We start from the raw sequence: 18,501 nt of genomic DNA, 5'->3' as shown, positions 1-18,501 counted from the left end.
CATGATTAACTCAAAATGGTCCTCGAAGAGTTCGTACGGAGAAGCTCAGGCTGCAATATCTGGTGCACTTATTTTTTTTCTTTTCCTATTTTTTGTATTCCGGCAATGTTTGCTTTCTTTGATTAGTCTATTCTTTTCAAATTTTGTTCCTAATAAATTTCAATTTTATCCATCTTTATAATCTTTTTTAAGCATTTCGTATTGAAATAATGATTAATCACTTTCATAAAAGAAGTTTTGCATATTACTCTAGAAGTTTCTAAATAGTGCAAGAGCCTGAAACATGACTATTGTTTAGAACTTACCAAGCTTAAGGGTTAGAAATATTTGAGTCCAAATTGAGATTATCTCTTCAGATTTTCAGTCAAAGATATCGGTTGAATAAGAAGACAAGATATCGCGTCAATGACAAAAAACGAGCAATGTCAACCCAAACATAAAAGGGGATCATTCTCGAGAAAAAAATGATATTCCTCATTCATGCAAATATCAGGTGTACACATCTGGTCATGACACCCAGGGAATGGTGTAATAGGCCAAATTGATGAAAAAGATTCAGATCTTATACTTTTGAGTTGTAGGGGAGGGTTTGAAGATAGTACAAACCTTAGGTCCTAGAGGTACAGCGAAATAGACCTTGAAGTTATAGTGGGGCAAACCAGTTGAGCAAAATGGATTGTTTCCACGGGTTTCTTGTTAAAAAATACTAGCCGAGCAAGAAGGCATCATAATACGTCAGTGATAAAACTCTGATGAACAACGAGCGATGACACTTTAAGCATTTAAAAAGGAATCATTCTCATGACATTTCTGTATTCATATCATTCATAACACATTTGGTTAGGAGCATCTGATTCATTCTGATCATAGCATCCTAATCATTTGGCATAAACATAGGCATATGAAACCGAGTCTACAGGACATGTCCCCCAGAGGATGGTGTAGCAACATCGGTGAATTCACAAATCTTATCTTCCCGAGGTAGTAGGGGAGCAGATTTAAGCCACCAGCCTTATCTCCTTGAGGTAGCAAAGGAGTAGGCTGAAGATTGTAGATCTTATCTCCCTAAGATAGCAGTGGAGCAGATCAAAGACGACAAATCTTATCTTCCCAATGTAGCAGAGGAGCAGATTTAAGCCACCAGCCTTATCTCCTTGAGGTAGTAAAGGAGCTGACTGAAGATTGTAGATCTTATCTCCCTGAGATAGCAGTGGAGCAGATCGAAGACGACAAATCTTATCTTCCCGAGGTAGCAGGAGAGTAGATTTAAGCCACCAGCCTTATCTCATTGAGGTAGCAAAGGAGTAGGTTGAAGATTGTAGATCTTATCTCCTTTAGATAGCAGTGGAGCAGATCAAGGACGGCGAATCTCATCTCCATGAAGCAGCAATAAAGTAGATTTAAGGTACTAGCCTTATCTCCTTGAGCAATAGTGGGGCAGGCTGAATATTGTAGATCTTATTTCCCTGAGTAGCAGTAGAACAGATCGGAGATGGCGAATCTTATCTTCATGAAGCAGCAATTGAGCAGATTTAAGCCACTAGCCTTATCTCCCTGAGCAGCAGTGGAGCAAGCTGAAGATTCTAGATCTTATCTTCCTAAGCAGCAGTGGAGCAGATCAGAGACAACGAATCTTATCTCCATGAGGTAGCAATGGAGCAGATTTAAACCATTAGGCTTATCTCCCTGAAGTTACTGTGGAATGATCAAGTTACAAGTCATAGATCCTATACCTCTAAAGTTGCAGTAGGTCGGATCAAATCAAATTACGAATTTAGTTGTAAAGGAGCTGATTGAAGCCACAAATCTCATTCCCCCGAAGTTACAGTGGAGTGAGTCGAAATGACAATGCCTATACCCTTGAAGATGCAGGGAATTGGAAGAAAGCTACTTGAAAAAGAAGTGCCAAGGAGGTCGAGGTTCTGTAAGACCCAACAAATTTGGCCCTTTTTAAAGTCTTTGCTTTATTCTCGTTACACGACAATAAGCAAAAAGGGGCAGCTGTAAATACCCAAATTTGACTGGGCCTTAATAAGTAAAAGCCCAAAATAATGTAAAAATTACAAAATAATTCGATCCAATTGCTCAGGCCCAAATTACTACCCAAACCCCGAATTAACTAATCAGACCCAACCAAAACCTAGCCCAACTACCCAAGCCCCAAACAAACCCTAACCCCAAATGCCCTTTGCGTCGTAAGTCAGCCTGCAGGCGCCGCACGTCGTGCGCCCCTCCGCGTCGTGTGCTGCTCCACCGCGCCATGTCCGCACTACGCCTCTGTGATTTTCGCTCCACACCTACAAGTACGCAACACACAGTTGTAATTTAGGCTATATAAAGCCATTCTCAACAGTGTAAAAGGGGATGATTTTGACAAATACAAACACACCAAAATCAATACAAAGGCAAATAATAGTTTTCTAATATAAAAAAAATATATCAGAAGGAAAGAGGTGATTTGCATCTCGTGTTTTTTTTAGCTTTTTCGAAGTCTGTTTTTTTCTTTTCATTTCTACTTTTATCTATATATTTATCAAAAAGGATAAAAGTAAAAGAGGAAAAAATACCTGTTTTAAAATAAATAAAAAAACTAACTTTTTGAATTCTGGTCGCCGTATAGTGGACGATGGTGGCTGATGTGGTGGGGGCTCACCGGATCCTGGCCGGATTTTTGAAAGGGGAGATGGGAAGAGTTTTTTTTTGAAGGGTTTTTTGTTTTTTTCTGAAAGAAAGGGTTTAAAATGATTTTTTTTTGAAAAAAACTGATTTAAATACCCAGACAAAACGGTGCCGTTTTGATTTTTAAGTTCAGAGGCCAAAACGACGTCGTTTTGAGCCTTTGACCCGCGACCTGACCCGCTCCAGCATGAGATCCGCGTGTTTTTTTAGCAATGGTCTAATTGCCACCGTTTTGATTTTTAAGTTCAGAGGCGAAAATGACGTCGTTTTGAGCCTTTGACCAGCGACCCGACCCGCTCCAGCTTGAGATCCGCATATTTTTTAGCAATGGTCTAATTGCCAGTTTAGTCCCTCTTCTTTTTTATGATTTTACAATTAAAGTTATTTTTATTTCTAAATTCGCCCCACGGTTCTATTGCGTTTGCAAATTGGTCCCCCTGGCAACGACGCATTTTGGGGGAAGGGTTATTTTCTCTTTTTGGTCCCTCCCTGTTTTGGGCGTGTTTTAATTCGGTCTTTCCCCTCTCTTTTATTTTCGATTTGGCCCCAAAATTTCTATTTTCAATTCAATTTAGTCCCTTTTCAATTATTTTGGCTATTTTATTGTTAAATTAATTAATTTGAGTTTTATATTTATTATTATTATTTATTTTTAGTATTATTATTTCTGTTATTACTATTACTATTATTTTTATTAGTATTGTTATTACTATTATTAGTATTATTACCACTATTATTATTTTATTACTACCATCATTATTATTATAGTATTATTAGTATTATTATTACTTTTATTTTTATTATAATAATTATTTTTTAAAAAACCATTTCACTTAATATTCTGCTAATTTATGCGTTTATTTGTTCACTTTCAATTTAAATGAAATTCTCACTAGAATTTTCTTTGTTATTTCATTCATTATTTTACTTATTTCATTTTTTTTATTTTTGTCCTCACAGTTATTATCTTATTATATATTATCTTATATGTACCTATTCATTTATTTATTTATGTCTTTATATACCTGCAAGTTTATGTTATTCGTTATTATTATTGTATTTGCATTATCATTATTTGCCAAGTACGATCATTTTTACGTTTTAACCGATTTTCTATTTTAAATTTTACATTGATTTTATCTTTTTTTTACCCAAACTCATAAAAAAAAGGATTTTTCAAATAAAGGCAAATCGTGCCGTAACATGTTGGGTTTCGGTTTTTCATTTGACCAAATAACTAAATATCCTTTTAATTGCATGCTTTGAAAATCATGAGATGATCTCAGTTTTTGAGGGCTTAAAATGTTATATCCTAACATACTGGATGTAGTATTTTATTCTTTCTGAACGAGTGAGTCTTAAATTCCAACTCGAGTTATTCAAACACTCTTTAAAAGGGATTGTATTTTAAAAATTTTCAAATTTTTGACATTAGGACATTAGTTAATCAATCTGGTACCAATTTTGGGCGTGACGAGGGTGATAACCCTTCGTCGTACGTATTCGACTCCCGAACCCATTTTTTATATCGTAGGCCAAAATTAATATTTTAATAAAACAAAATGTTTCATAAGATGATCCGATCACACCTAAACAAAAAAGATTGGTGGCTACTCCATTTTCATTTTAAATTCGATTGTTGTTTTTCAAAAATAAAAAAAGGTTTCGATAATACATCTTTTGAGTAATGTTTTTAATTGTCATTTTCTATTATCATCTCATCAGTCATCATCACTATCATTACATTTAAACTCAAACATATATGTCATCACTGATTTCAATCACACTACTGAAATAACTAACTTCACAACCATAGTTGTTTTTAATTTCACCATCCATTCAAAAAGTTGAACATATTAACCATAACTTTTGTCTAATTAAGCAGCGGACAGAGAAAAAAATAATATATTATATTATAAATGTTCAATTATACCATTTTAAAAAAAATAAAGTTACTTTTTATGTATCTTATGGATATTCTTTGTAAATGAGCTATTTTAAATAATTTTAAAAAAATATCGATTCATAAAACTAAAAGAAAAAAGTAAAATTGAATAAATATTTTTTATTTTCCTTATATGTTAGTGTTTTCTTCATTTAAAATAAACGTTTATAAATTCAAAAGATAAAAAAAATTAATGCTTTAGCACAAATTAAAAAATTAATACAAATTGATTTATCAATGAAGATAACATTTTTTTCATTTAATTGTATAAATTTAAAGGTATAATTGATAATTAATTTAAATATTATAGTAATTATTTAGAAAATAAAATATATTATAAGGGTATTATATTTTTGAAAGGTTTTACAACTTCGCTTTCCTTTGAGTTTACCCTACTTTGGGGCCATTAATCCTATGTTTGGATTGTACTAAAGCAAGGTATAATTGACAATTAATAGGGTAGTAATTTTATGGAAGTGTAATTTACTATGTAATTTTTGGTGGTACAAATTATAATTACATAGTTGTATAATTTATATTTTTAAAAATATCAATTACTACAAAAATTTATTAGTATGATAAAAATAATTTCTAAAAATGTTACAAAAATTAAAATTAAATCATCATATGTACTGCGTTGGTCTATAAAAAAGTAATTGATAATAGGATTATTACTAATAAAATAACAAAAAAAATCATATGCAATTTTATCCAGTTCTTTCTGTGCATATTTATTGGCTTATTCCCTCTTTAATATTTAACATATGCTCATTATCATTATTTGTTAGTCATTGATTGAGTTCATCATCATCTGGATTTAAATTTGTATAATTAAGATCATCAAGGTCTCTTTGAAGTATGGATAATCTCAATTCCAGATATACTTGAAGTTATAAAATATATAATATGCTAGTACAATCCAACATTATTTTTTATGTTCCGTCAATGTGATGTTGTTAATACGATAAATAAATTTTATTTACAACAAATGTATTCTCAACCATATTTCAAAACCTTAAATGTCTAAAATTAAATAGTTCGTGAATTGTCTATAGTATTTATGTCTGACATTATTCTCTCAAATGGTATCATATACGACTATAATTAAATAATAAAAAAGGGATAAGTTGAAAAAAGAAAAACAACTCTTCAAACGATAATTGGTTGGTGAAAATAAAATCTCCCAGAATATTGGGATTAAGGGTCGTTTGTTTACATGTAAAATGTTTTACAAAAAATATTTTTTACATTTTCCTGTGTCTGTTTCACAGAAAATAGCTTGGTTAACGGAAAATGACTTACCTTTTGAAAAACATAAGTCATTTTCCGAAAAAGAGCTTCCCTATAGATAATTTTATTTTTATATAAAAATTAACTTAAATCAATCTTAATATTATTATATTGACAATAAATTTATTTTTATTTTTAAAATATTTAAAATATTATATTTTTCAATATTATTAAACGTACATATTTAATTATTTATATTTAGTCATATAATAAATATAACTTATTATTTTAATAAATTATTTAATATTTCAATTTTATTTAATAATAAATATTTATTACAATTATAAATATATTAATAATAAATATTTTGTAAATAAATGTTAAAATATGTCATAAGTCTATATACATCTCATAGATTTGAAATTTAATATTTGTACTTTTATTTTCAAGAATTTAATCCATTTACTTTTTAAATTTAAAAATTAAGTTCAATTGTTAACATCATTACAATTTTTTTGTCAATTTTATTGATGTCATATTTTTAAATAAAAAATACTCACTTGATAGTTATATAATTAAAAAATAAAGTTGTAATGAACCTGAATTTAACATAATATTTTTAATATATGTAAAAATAATATAAATATATAATTATAGATAAAAATAAATTTAATTAAACAATAAAAAATAAGAAAATATCAAATGTATGTTTATTTTATTAAAAATAACTTTTATAAAATATTTTTAAAAAATTTATTACCAACAAAAAATATTTTACACAAATTATTTAAAAACCTGAAAATATTAATTTTTCCAGAAAAATAAATAATCACTAAAATAAACAGAACGAAATTTACAGTTTTGGAACCAAAATTTCCCAGTTACCGCCCGCTGTCCAAATTTCAAAACTTTACTTAAAATTTTTTTTTTCCACTACTTTTTGTTGGCACAATCCAACGTCTCTATTTTCTTATTCTCTCTATCCAAGCAGCAAAAAGAAAAAAGCAAACAGAGAGAGGCTTATTCTCTGAAACTATGGGTAAAGGTTCGAAACGGAAGCATCAAAAGAAGATCGATGAATCTATTGATTCGGAATCCGAAACCCAAACCCAGGGTCTGACTACTTTGTTGGATCCTCCTAAACCCAAAAAAGCCCGAAAAGTTGTACCCGATTCCGACCTTTGTCTTGTCGGTCCACCCATTGCGCCCGCTGAAGCCCGACAACGATGGCCACATAGATATCAGTCCAAGGTTAGCACCATTAGAAAAAAGAAAAAAGATACTGTGCTTTCTTTGTCCCTTTTGGCTGCTTTATATTTTGGTTTTTCATTTGTGGTTTGCAGAATAAGCTTAAGAAGCAAGCTGTAACCGAGGCTTCAAATGAGTAAGTTCCTTTACTCGTAAAAGCTGAGCTTCTTTCCGAAATGATAAAACAAATTATAAGTAAGAATAATGGTACACTAATTTGGCAAATCTATATTGAGTAATGACTAAAACGTTCTGCTGGGCTTAACACTGATAAAAGACCTCACTTGGAAGGGTTTTTTTTATCGTCCCCAAATACTGTAGTTTAACTAGCTTACTAAACGAAAATCTAATCATGGACCATGTTGACTTATCCCCTTCAAGCAGCAGACCTTTGCATGCATAAGCATGTAACATTTTGCCAGTCATTTGGACTAATGGAGTTATTACTGTTAGGCGGGCTCCCAGCCTGAACAGAATTAGGCTCAAACTGTAAAACGAACAAAAATATCAAAGAAAATACATTCTTTGGTCACGTGCAAAAGCAATTGTTGAAGGTTCATAAACTAGATACTTAAATTGCGAGAGTCCCACAAAGAAGTATATACATAAACTGTCTCTGCCATCTCTTTCTTTGAGGCACTTTCCATACTGTTGTTTCTTTATCAAAATATCTTTAGTATCTTCTAGTACTCAACTTGATACCTACCCACCTCTATTAGGCTTTCAGCACCTCCATGCAAATCTCCATCCTCATTCTTAAACTTTGTATCAACAAATTTTGTAGATATTTTTGTTAATTTCTGTAACTACAAATGAAGTTAATGGCAGGTATTCAGGTTTTGATTATATTGGTTTAATATTATTAGTTACTATCTCATATCTTTTAAAATGTTGCTGAATCAATGTGCTTCTTAAAGCCAAAATTAATTCATCAATCATATCCGGCTTAATCAATGAACAATGGAGTGGAGTAAGTTGTATATATGAAGCATAATTTGCCTTCTATTGGTTGATTTTAGGTGTTAATCTTTTTACAAGAGTGTATTATAGTTGTACCCTTGATGCTTATACATGCTGTTAATTTGTGGTTTTTGTTTCCTACCCTCCGATTATAAGTGAGGAGAATGAGGTACTACAAGCAAGGAATCATTATGTAGAGGCTATAGTTGATGGCTGTCGTTACAAATTGGGCGATAATGCATACGTTAAGGTATGATTTTGTAAGTTAACTGCGTTCTATCATTTTCCGTTTGAATTGAATTGAGTATTATGAATGATCTTTTGCTTGCAGGCAGAAGATGGCAACCTTGATTATATTGCCAGAATTGTTGAATTTTTTGAAACAGTTGATCAGGAGCCATTCTTTAAAGCTCAATGGTTTTATAGAGCTGAAGATACCGTAAGAACAATTTTTTGAAGCTTGGTGGTTCAGTTATATTTATCTCTTTTTCCTTTTTTTAAGAGCACTGGTTATTCGATTTAATTGGAAATTTTTAGGTTATTAACAAGGATAATGCCCATTTGATTGATAAGAGACGTGTGTTTCTCTCTGATATCCATGATGACAATCCGTTGAACTGTATTATCTCCAAAGTAGAAATTGCTGAAGTTGCACCAGATGTAAGACTGACCCTTCTTCTATGCTAATTGTTTACTATATACTGCTTATATAAGCTTAAACTTTTTTGTTTCTTATCTCAGAATGACTCAGCTGCTAAGGAGAGCAGAATCCCAGATTCTGGTTTATATTACAATATGAAGTACTCGTTACAACACTTAACATTCAAAAACATATTCACCGGTAAAATGTCATAGTTTTACTGAATTTGGAGATTATTTCCATTTCCAATTATGAAAAAAAAAACTAAAAGTTAGCTATATAATGAGTATCTTTTATTTCTTTCATTGATGTTGTTGCATATTTTATGATTATTTGATTACTTGTTTTATTAACTATTAGAATTGTCTTGATAATTGCAGAAACATCTAAAAAGGATAATGGTACATCTTCAGTTGTTTCCAGTGAATGTGGTTCTAATAATACTAGTTCAGAAGTTCAGAGGTTTGATAAGTCACAGAAATATTTGCTAGATCTATATTCTGGTTGCGGAGCCATGTCCACGGGCCTTTGCATGGGGTCCTCCTTGGCTGGCATAAAGCTTGTCACAGTGAGTTAATAGTGAAGTTTCATAACATTCACAATACATTATTCATTTATTGTTTTTTTCACTTCTGGTTTATTAGGAGGATGTTCCCTACTTTTGGTTTTGTAGAAGTGGGCTGTTGACATAAATTCATTTGCTTGTAAAAGTTTGCAATGGAACCATCCTGAAACTAAGGTAAACTGTTTCTTATTGGATGGTTATTAATATATCATCAGTTGTTTAGCATTGACTATATATTTCCTGTAATGACTTTTAGGTGAGAAATGAGGCAGCCGAGGATTTTTTATGTTTGCTGAAGGAGTGGGAAAAGTTATGCCAAAAATTTTCCTTGCTTGAGCCAAACAAACCATCTGAAACAGTTTCTAGTGAAACCGGTGAGGAAGATGATGATGATGATGATGGCCAAGGATGCGAAGAAGAAAAAGAACAAGAACAAGAAAAAGAGAGACAAGATGATAGTGGCTCTGAGGATTCCTCTGAAGAATTTGAGGTTGAGAGATTGTTGGACATTTGTTTTGGTGATCCTAATAAAGCGAAGAAGAGAGGATTATATTTTAAGGTATCATTATATCTTCAAATAATGAAGAATTGCTATAGTTTGTTGTCATAATTTGTCTTTGTTTTATCAGTTCACTGGTGGATTTTGGTAAAATTGTATGCACTAACTAGTAATTGTTTGTAAGTTTTTCTTTTTGGATTAAAATCTTTTACAATTTTTATCATTTTATCTTAAATATAGGTGCTTTGGAAGGGTTACGATAAAAGTTATGATACTTGGGAGCCTATTGAGGGCTTGAGGTAATCTATTTTATTGCATTTACATCCATAAAAATTCTCTTACCTTATCAATGAATTTATTTAATGTATTTTTGTAATTTCAGTAATTGCGAAGAAAGACTGAAGGAGTTTGTGAGTAAAGGGTACAAGTCAAACATATTGCCTTTGCCTGTAAGTTATTCTATTTTGGTAATATACATTTATTAAATTAGTATTGTATATGTAAGGTAACCTTTTCTATCCACATTGATAGTCTATTTCATTTTTCTTTGTTTTTGCAGGGAAGTGTTTATTTTATATGTGGAGGGCCCCCATGTCAAGGTGTTAGTGGGTTTAATCGCTTTAGAAACTCAAATGCACCTTTGGAAGATGTAAAAAATAAGCAGTTAGTTGAATATATGGATACTATAGAGCATTTGAAACCAAGATATGTATTAACGGAAAATGTTGTGGACATATTAAAGTTTGCTAAGGGTTTTCTGGGACGGTATGCTGTAGGCCGTTTAGTGTCTATGAATTATCAAAGCTAGAATGGGGATGATGGCTGCAGGATCTTATGGGGTTCCCCAATTCAGAATGAGGGTTTTTCTATGGGGTTCACATCCTTCAGAGGTAAGTATATTTAAATTTGTATGATATGATGACATCAAATGATAGTTACTTGTTTAATACTTTTCTTCTTTTTTTTTCTCCTTCAGAGATTGCCTCAATATCCATTGCCAACTCACGAGGTTTTTTCTAGAGGAGGCGTTCCAATTGAGTTTGAGGTATATATGCTGCTTAAGTTAAATAATTATGGTTTCTATAGAAGTAAAATACTATTACTAGATACTTTTTTGTCTTGTTCTAAGTTGAATCTATTTATTTTTAACCTAGGAAATACATGTTACATATGATAAAAAGGATTCTTGTCAGTTGGAAAGTGCTCTCACTCTTACAGCATGTTTGGTTGGGTGTATTGGCTATGCCAATACACCCCTAATAGCCAATACACCCCTAATCGGTGGGCCCCACTTATTACGCCTTTAATCCGTTGTTTGGTTCAATGTATTACTATTACGGGGCTAAACCATTACTGACCTAATCGGTGAAATTCACCGATTTCTAATCCGTCCCTTTTGCTCAGTTTAGGTACTGCTTCACTTTACCCTCCCTGTTTTACCCTCTGCCTCTTCTGTTCCCCTTTGCCTCTTCTGTTTCGCCCGATTTGCTCCCTCCGTTTCTTTTCTTTGCTTTGCTTTCTCCTTTGCTTTCTTCCTTTGCTTTGCTTTCTCCAGTCGACATCTTCTTTTGCTTTCTTCAGTTTTCTCCTACCCAGCACCTTCTTCAAGGTTCCAAGTTCTTTTTGTTTCTCCTTTAATTTCTGTTGTATTGAATTCCATGGATGTTATTTTAATTTGGATTTAATTATGCCTATTGAGGTTGTTTTTGCTTTTGAGAATCATAAAAAATAATTGGGTCATTTTTATTTCAGTTTCTTTTGTGTTCTTTTATTTCAGAATCATAAAAAATATTGAGGGTAGAAAACCGCCGTACTGCAAAAGCAGAAGATGTATCTACGTAAAGCTGCCGTTAGTTTGCTAAGGAGAGTTCGCCTCCCTTCCCACTCCATCTTCACTTCTGTTTCTCCTCCAACAACTTCAATGGCTATCGCCACTCCGTTGCCGTTCTCTCTTTCCAGTATGTTTCTCAATTTTTAAATTTTTGTGATCATTTTTGTTAATTTCGCTATTTTTCCTGAATCCAATTTCGATTCAGTGATGCTACATTGAATCTGATCAAGCCCGTATTATCCTTTTAAATTTGAGAGAGTTCCAATTCTTAGATTAGAATGCTAATTATTTGGATTATTCCTCAAATTGTTCATCATTTTTTTGTTTATTATGTACCAGTGTTTGTTACTTCTGCTATTTACTTGCTTTAGGAACCAAAAAGAAAAAAAAAGTGAATTTGGGTACAAAAGCAAACAAATTTAGAAAATGTAAAACTTTTTGGCAACAAAATTCTTGAGTTTACTTTTGATAGTAGAAATAGTGTTGCCTTTTAGCCATGTTCATGTTTGTTGACTTCCCTCGGAAAAAACGAAGAGGAAAGAGTGAACCGAGTAGCATAAGTTACAAGTTAACTCTGTCTGTAATGGTCTTTCATGTTTAGCTGTTATATTATCTAATTCTTCTTGATATAATCGATTTTGATATTATTGCATGAAAAATCCAATTCCCCAATCAATTTGGTAATGGAAGTTCATGGAGTACGACTTATGTTGATCCTCCTATATGGACTATACTATCTATTCAAGCTGGTATAACTTCTCACTTTCTCTCTCATCAAATTTTCTTTCTTACCTACTATACTAGTCTTTATCTCTGCACTGTATCTTTTTTCTTTTGTCATTTCTACTGAAGCTCTTGTACTCCTCCTCAATCACACCCTCAAACATTTAAAAAGGACTCAGTTTTTCTTCTTTCTTTTTTTCAATGAGGTTCTCGGTTGATAAGCTACAATATTGCTGCCTTCTATTGACTTGTTGCATTAGATCATATAGGGAGTATTTCTATGTTCTGTAAATCCTCTTATTCCCTTTTGGATATCTGGGCATCATTTTAATATGATTCCTGAAAATTCAAGCACTTTCTTAATGATTTTTTGGGTTAGAAATAGAACTGCAAAAAAGTTTAATGTTTTCTCCCTTTCTTATCGAAGTGTTTTGATTTTTTTGGTCTTTCACAATTCAAAATGTTGTTGAATTTCTTTGTAGCATATGTAGAATTTTTTGGTGTTTCAATCTAGAATTTCTTAACCTATATTGTTGTCTGCCCTCCTCTTTCTCATATGTCTAATATATTTGAGAAAAATGGTTTTTACTATTTTCTATTGAAGAGTATTTGTTTCGAATTATGCACTGGATAGATATGCAAACAAAGAATATTGGCATCTTGATATCACGTTTTAACCTTCTTGTTCTTTGAGTTGATCAAAGATTTGTCTAATGTATTAAGTTTTTTTCAGGAAATTGTAGTTTGCATTGATTTTTGCTGGAGATGGTTTCCATATCTGATTCTGGTTTGGTTATGGCTACCAAATTTGGTGCTCATACTATTGATCATAAGTTTGATCTGATGTATGCAAAGTGTGCATTTGTGCATTGGTATGTCGGTGAGGGTATGGAGGAAGGTGAGTTTTTTGAAGCTAGAGAAGACTTGGCTGCTCTTGAGAAAGATTATGAAGAAGTGGGCTTGGAATCTAGTGAAGGAGATGAAGATGAAGGGGATGAGTACTAGGCTAGAATATAGAGTAAAATCTGCCAATGGACTTATTGGTCAGCTAATAAAAATGGGTTATTTTGTTTGTCTTCTCTATTGTATCAAACTTCAAAACATGTTTTAATGGATCTTTGCTTAATTTCATATGCTCTAACTTGTAGTAATTTCATATGCTTCAAAAAGTATGCGTGCTTCAAAAATGGGTTCTTTTGTTTGTATTCTCTATTGTAGTATCAAACTTCAAAACATGTTTTAATGGATCTTTGCTTAATTGTTTTATTAAATTATATAAGAATATTAATTATTAATAATTTTATTAAATTATATATTTTAATTATAATATATTTAATAATAATTATGTTAATTTATATTTTATAGTATCATATATTATGATTTGAGTAAATTCATATAAGAATATTAATTTTAAGAATTTTATTAAATTATATATTTTAATTATAATATATTTAATAATAATTATGTTAATTTATATTTTATAGTATCATATATTATGATTTGAGTAAATTCATATAAGAATATTAATTATTAAGAATTTTATTAAATTATATATTTTAATTATAATATATTTAATAATAATTATGTTTAAATATGATTAAATTATTTATTATTGATATTAATAATCTTATTAAAATTTAAATAACAATAACAATAATCATTTACCAAAACAAATTTATGGTAAGGGTATTCTAGTCATTTTAGTTTTTTTCCATTATGCTATTACACCTCTATTCCATTCAACCAAACACAAGATTACTATTACGCCTCTATTCCATTACATTCAACCAAACAGTTGATTTGCTATTACACCTCTAATCCAATACACCTCTAATCCAATACACCTCTAATCCAATACACCTCTAATGCAATACACCTCTAATCCAATACACCTCTAATGCAATTTCTGATCTTCCACAAGTATGGTTTCCCCCCCTTTATTTGTAATTGAGTTGACTTTGGAATGTATTAATTAGTTTCTTCTTTTTCAAACATTCTTTTAGGTTAACAATGATGAGAGTCGAGATCAGAGGAATTATGGGACAACTGCTCGCACGGAATTCCAAAAGTTCATCAGATTGCGGAGGAAAGGTATGTTTCCTTGCATTGCTTGTTGTTCATGTGCTATGGAATATCTTACAACCAAGTTTTTGCAGTTATAGGTGTAATTGACATGCATCATCCTTAGGAATGCTGTATGATCAACAATGTTTGCAATTAAATGCTTTATAGAATTAGATCTTATGCAAGTATTTAATGTATTATCATTGAAGTCAAACTGGTGTTTATGTGCTTTATAATATCTTACAGTTAAGTTTTTGCACTGTGTAGATGTTATAAATTTAACGGTTGATTCTAGACATGCACCATCCTTAGGAATGCTATGTGATCATCAGCCTTTGCAATTGAATCCTGATGATTACGACCGTGTTTGCCACATTCCCAAGAAGAAGGTATGTGCAGTTCACTTGATTATGGTTCTTGGATTGAAATATTTCTCTTTCTCAATAGCTAAAATATTACTTTTCCAGGGTGCAAATTTCAGGGACTTACCCGGTGTGGTAGTTGGTGAAAACAATAGGGTAGAGTGGGACACAACAATGGACAGAGTGTTGCTGAAATCCGGAAAACCATTGGTATTATGTTGTCTACAGCTGTCTTAGTGATTATTAAATTATTTTTCTGTTCAAGTTTTCTCAGTTCATTATATGTATAGGTGCCAGACTATGCCATGAAGTTTGTCAAAGGAAGATCAACCAAGTAAGCATTGTATAATAATAATTACAGGTGACTTTTTATTTTTGCAACAATGTTGTATCCTTGCACAACCTTAAATGTGAACTGGAATTTAAGCCATTTGGTCGTTTATGGATGGATGAAATTGTAAACACAGTGGTAACAAGAGCTGAACCTCACAACCAGGTTCTTTTTCTTCTCTTTTTGTCTTGGGTTGCAAAGATGTTTGTGTGGGTAAAAGTATCATGGAGGCCTTTATACTAAGAGTTAGATTTTGCCCTTGTATATCAGTTTAAAGAGTAAATTGGTCCTTTCTGTTAAATATTTTGTGCATTTGTATTGTTATAAACTGGCGTAGCTGACTGGATAACCAAATAGTGTATATGTTATGCCACATATATTTCATGTTGATAAATAGGGATCAATTTTCAATAGTAGAAATAGATGAAATTTTTAATAGAAAGATCAATTTGCTCTTTAATCTAATATACATGGATTAATTTGCCTATTTTTTGAGTAGAGGGGATAAAATGCAATCTAACTTTTAGTACATAGGTCTTCATGCTACTTTTACCTGTTTGTGTGTCATCTAGACATATTGAATTGCTTACATAAGAAGCAAACCTTTTTTCAGACCGTCATTCATCCTTCCCAAAATAGAGTACTTACAATTCGCGAGAATGCTAGATTACAGGGATTCCCCGATTGCTACAAGCTTTTTGGAACTATTAAGGAGAGGTATGCTGACTTTATCTTATGGTGATGAATCATCATCATTCATATTTGTTTGATGCCAAGCCTGTTCTTGCTGTATTCAGATACATACAGGTTGGAAATGCTGTTGCTGTTCCAGTTGCAATTGCATTGGGATATTCATTTGGTTTGGCATGCCAAAATTTATGTGGTGATGAACCCTTGATGACCCTTCCTTTCAAGTTCCCAAATTGTCTTGCAAGGTCTTCACAAATAGAAGGGGGTGATTCTGATTGAGGAACAAAGTTACAAGGAAATACCATTTTGTTAACATCACTATATCGATTTGCCTTTCAATGCAATGGATCAGCTCTTTTCATGGTGTTCCCCACTTCCCCTTGATAACTTGAATGAGTTTCATTTAGATTATGTAGTGTTGGATGTGCCTTATTCTTGATTTCCTTTTTTCTTTTTTGGTTTAGTGATTAATTTAAAGCCGATGTTTCAACAATGTATGCGTGAGTTTGATTCGTTTCCAAACAACATCATCGTGAGAGTTAATTTATGTGTTGTTGTTGGTTGGTTTTTGTTGGGTCTAACTTGAATTATACAATGAACATAAATGAAAATTGAGAAAATTGGATACAAATATTTACGTGGAAAATCCCCTTTGAAAAAGATAAAAAATAACAGGTAATTTTATTATTTATTAAAATGACAAATTGAAAAGGGAAAAAACAAATAAACCTTGAATTTGAAATACAAAAAATTCTCAAAATTCTTACAAACTCTCTTAAGTGTTGTTATTTTAAACTATTTAGTGTTGCTAAGAGGCTTATTTATAGGTTAAATTTTACGTACAAATATTATTAAAACATTTCTAGAATAATTAGAGTTAGACTGGGAAAACAGGGAACATGATGTCACAATGTGACGTTGTTATCGTCACGTCAGGACATCCATATTCACGTTGTCGAGATGTGGCACTACTTCTTGTTGGGACGTCGTAGTCGCGTTGTTAGGACGACAACTCTTTCCTGTCACGACATTATGTTTCGTCTGAAATATTAGGCACACTCTACAAATCTCCACATTGACTCGTATTTTCGAAATGTCTTTTTTGCTGAGCCTCTCCAGGAGCCTAACTCGATCTCTGTCGAAAGCTTACCAAGTCCAAATAATGTCTGAACTTGAAAATTGGAAGACTCTTCGTCATCATGTCTGTTGGATTGTTCTTTCTGCTCATTTTAAGAATTTGAACATCTCCTTGAACGATCATCTCTCAAACAAAGTGGTATCGAATATCTATATGCTTTGTTCTTTTGTGATGCATTTGATCTTTCGTGAGATGTATGACACTTTGAGTGTCACAATATATAACAGTATTGTCGTTTCTATCAACCAGCTTCCCAAATAAACATCTTAACCAAATAGCCTCTTTCACAGCCTCTATGGTAGCCATATATTTAGCTTCGGTAGTCGATAAAGCCACAATGGCTCGAATAGTGGCTTTCCAACTAATAGTGCTAATTTTGAATGTGAACAAATAACCTGTAAGAGAGATATTCTTTTGTCCAAGTCTCCAACATAATCTGAATCTACATAGCCGACTAGACCTTCTAAACATCTTTCGAATTACAAGCAAGTATTGAAAGTCCTTCTTAAATATCTTAGGATCAACTTAACAGCTTACTAGTATAATTAGTCGGGTTTGACCATATATCTACTTACTACACTAACAACACGTGAAATATCGAGACGAGTACAAACCATTGCATACATTAGGCTTTCGACTGTACTAGAATAGGGAATCGATGACATGTACCTTTCTTCTTCTTTGATTTGTGGCGAATCTGAAGTTGTAAGTTGCCATGTATCATTCTTATTGAGAGACTCCATCTCTTCTCTCATGGCAATAAACCACTTGTTAGAATTAGAAGCCCAAATTGCCTTTAAATAATTCGAAGGGTAGACTTAATCGATGCTCTCTGCAACACTTAGAGCATATGCCACGAGATTTCCTTCACAGTATTTTTGCGGTAGTTTGATCTGTCGCCTTTTTTTTGTCCCGGGCTAATTAATAATTTTGAAGGGTCTTTGGTTTGGATGGGAAAGCCTCGAAAACCTTCTGCTGCATAAAAAAAAAGTCAGTTTCATAATTTTGACGATTCTTCTCGTTGGGACGTTGCCCTTGTTTGTCATGTCGTTGCGACATCCTGACGTCACTGTCTGTTTTTGTTTTTGGCTCCACCTTGCTTGAAACACTCGACCTTTTAGTGTTGTTTGACTAGGTGGCCCCTTTTGTGACAAAATCATCAATGTTTCATCAAATGTAACATCTCTACTGATGATGATCTTACTCATTTATGGGCACCACAACTTGTAACCTTTTATCTCGATTGCAAAACCTAGAAAAATACACTTCACCATCCTCTGTTCAAGCTTTCCTGGCTAACTCAAGCATAAGCAAGACAATCGAATATTCTAACGTTAGAGTAGCTAGGAGGATTACTTGACCAAATCTTTTTGAGAACCTTTCCAACCAAAACTAGATGTAGAGATTGGTTTACCAAATAGCTTGAGAGATTAACTGCCATACATTGGGCTATTTCAAGTAATGTTCTGTTTATCCGTTTGGCAACACCATAATGCTGCGGGGTACCAACAACTGTGTGATGTCTTTCAATTCCTTCCTGTTTACAGAAATCATTAAATTTGGTTGAACAAAACTCGAGCCCTTTATTCGTTCTGA

General features: G+C 32.3%; 1 pseudogene; it reads left to right on the top strand.

Annotated features, from left to right (window-relative positions):
• The first annotated feature begins 6,822 nt into the window (after positions 1 to 6,822).
• LOC107925367 (putative DNA (cytosine-5)-methyltransferase CMT1) lies at positions 6,823 to 16,214 on the top strand (annotated as a pseudogene).
• The last annotated feature ends 2,287 nt before the right edge of the window (positions 16,215 to 18,501 follow it).

Source organism: Gossypium hirsutum, chromosome A01 (genome assembly GCF_007990345.1).
Source record: "Gossypium hirsutum isolate 1008001.06 chromosome A01, Gossypium_hirsutum_v2.1, whole genome shotgun sequence".
Classification (NCBI taxonomy): domain Eukaryota; kingdom Viridiplantae; phylum Streptophyta; class Magnoliopsida; order Malvales; family Malvaceae; genus Gossypium; species Gossypium hirsutum.
Note: the sequence above shows the minus strand (reverse complement) of the source record. Positions and strands in the feature narration are given on the sequence as shown.